Consider the following 2729-nt stretch of genomic DNA (forward strand, 5'->3'; position numbering starts at 1 on the left):
TTCGTCTCCCCCTGTTGATCTTGTCATCGGGGTTAATGCACTGGGTAGCTAGCTTGGGATTTTACCTCTGTATTATGTGATTTTTACTCACACACACACACACACACACACACACACACACACACACACACACACACACACCACCCACCTGTACTCCTTCCTCCGTCTCCCTTTCCTTTCCTCTTCTCTAACATCTCTCCCACCATTCACTTTATTAGTTATTCCTCTTCTTCTCCCTCTCCCTTTCCCATTTACTTCCTTGCTGTTGCCTCCATCTTCCTCCTTTCCTCCCTCCCTTTTATTTATCCCTCTCCGACTGCCCGTTTCTCGCGTTTTTCCTCTCTTACTCCTCCTTCTCTTCCCTTTCTATTTCCCTCATTTTTCCTCCTCCCTTGACCCATTTCTCTCTTTCCTCGTCATTGTAGCCAGTGTAATCTCTTCCTCGCTTGAGTTGGATTAAGTTGGAACATATTGGTTATATTGCTGGTATAATTGGTCATATTGCTGGTATAATTGGTCATATTGCTGGTATAATTGGTCATATTGCTGGTATAATTGGTCATATTGCTGGTATAATTGGTCATATTGCTGGTATATGTCATACGACTGGCATATCTAATCATATAATGGATATATTTCGTTATTTATATCCCTACTCATACTACTGTCATACCTGGCCATACTGCTGTCATACTACTGTCATACCTGGCCATACTCGTGTCATACTGCTGTCATACCTGGCCATACTGCTGTCATACTACTGTCATACCTGGCCATACTCGTGTCATACTACTGTCATACCTGGCCATACTGCTGTCATACTACTGTCATACCTGGCCATACTGCTGTCATACTACTGTCATACCTGGCCATACTCGTGTCCTTACTACTGTCATACCTGCCATACTCGTGTCATACTACTGTCATACCTGGCCATACTGCTGTCATACTACTGTCATACCTATTAGTACTCGTGTCATACTACTGTCATACCTGCATGTACTTGGCATGTGTCCATACTACTATCGCCTGGCCGTACTCGTGTCATACTACTATCATACCTGGCGTACTTTGTGTCATACTACTGTCATACCTAGCCGTACTTGTGTCTATACTACTGTCATACCTATGGCCGTGCTTGTGTCATACTACTGTCATACCTGGCCATGCTCGTGTCATACTGCTGTCATACCTGGCCATACTGCTGTCCTTCCTGCACACTGTCATACCTGGCCATACTCGTGTCATACTACTGTCATACCTGGCCGTACTTGTGTCATACTACTGTCACTTCTGGCCATACTCGTGTCCTCTGCTGTCATACCTGGCCGTACTTGTGTCATACTACTTGTCATACCTAAGCCGTACTCGTGTCATACTACTGTATACCTAGCCATACTTATGTCATACCTATCATACCCTGGCCGTACTCGTGTCATACTGCTGTCATACACTTGTGCATGTCGCCACTACTGTCATACTGGCCATACTTGTGTCATACTACTGTCATACCTGGCCATACTCGTGTCATACTACATCATTCTATTGCGTACTCGTGTCATACTGCTGTCATACCTGTATACTCGTGTCATACTGCTGTCATACCTGGCCACTCGTGTCATACTACTGTCATACTGGCCATACTCGTGTCATATTGCTGTCATACTTGGCGTATTCATTGTCATACTGCTGTCATACCTGGCCGTACTCATGTCATACCTGTCATACCTGGCCGTACTCGTGTCATACTGCTGTCATACCTGGCAGCCCTTGTGTCATACTACTGTCATACCTGGCCGTACTTGTGTCATACTACTGTCATACCTGGCCATACTCGTGTCATACTACTGTCATTCCTGGCCGTACTCGTGTCATACTGCTGTCATACCTGGCCATACTCGTGTCATACTGCTGTCATACCTGGCCATACTCGTGTCATACTACTGTCATACCTGGCCATACTCATGTCATACTGCTGTCATACCTGGCCGTACTAGTGACAATAACCGTTCATACTACCGACATACTTGATGTTCTCTCGATTCTATTTTATTTAACTTGTGGTTCAGTGTTGCAGAAAATGTTTAAAAATGTTGCAGAGTTTAAGTCAGGGGGAAGAAGGTGTCTGATGCCTGGATATGTAAATTAAAGTTGATCCTCATGCAAATTGGGGGAAACTTTTATAAGAATAAGATTTAAAGTTTGTAAAATTCTTGAACAAAAATTAGCAGCATATTTATTTATTTATTTAGCACTGATGTTGTTATTATTATTATTATTATTATTATTATTATTATTATTATTATTATTATTATTATTATTATTATTATTATTATTATTATTATTATTATTATTATTATTATTATTATTATTATTATTATTATTATTATTATTATTATTATTATTATTATTTTTATTACGCTTCTAGTTACTATTCTTGAAAACATGGATTTAAATATAATTCAGAAATGCGTAAAATATTTTTCCAGGACAGCGAAACTCAGTGAAGATTACTCCTCATTTATTTACCCACATAAGAATATACTACACAGGCATCTGTAGACTGTCATTCTTACCGCCTTCACTTTTTTAACACGAGCCAGCTATGTTAAAATGCCATATATGAGCCAACAAAAAAACTATTATATCACTCCATTCTTGTGAGCTATATTGCAGCGCGCAGGATCAATACATCATATATGAAACGACCTTAAGATGACCTGATATAT

The sequence above is a fragment of the Homarus americanus genome, unplaced genomic scaffold (genome assembly GCF_018991925.1).
Source record: "Homarus americanus isolate GMGI-L3 unplaced genomic scaffold, GMGI_Hamer_2.0 scaffold15555, whole genome shotgun sequence".
NCBI lineage: Eukaryota > Metazoa > Arthropoda > Malacostraca > Decapoda > Nephropidae > Homarus > Homarus americanus.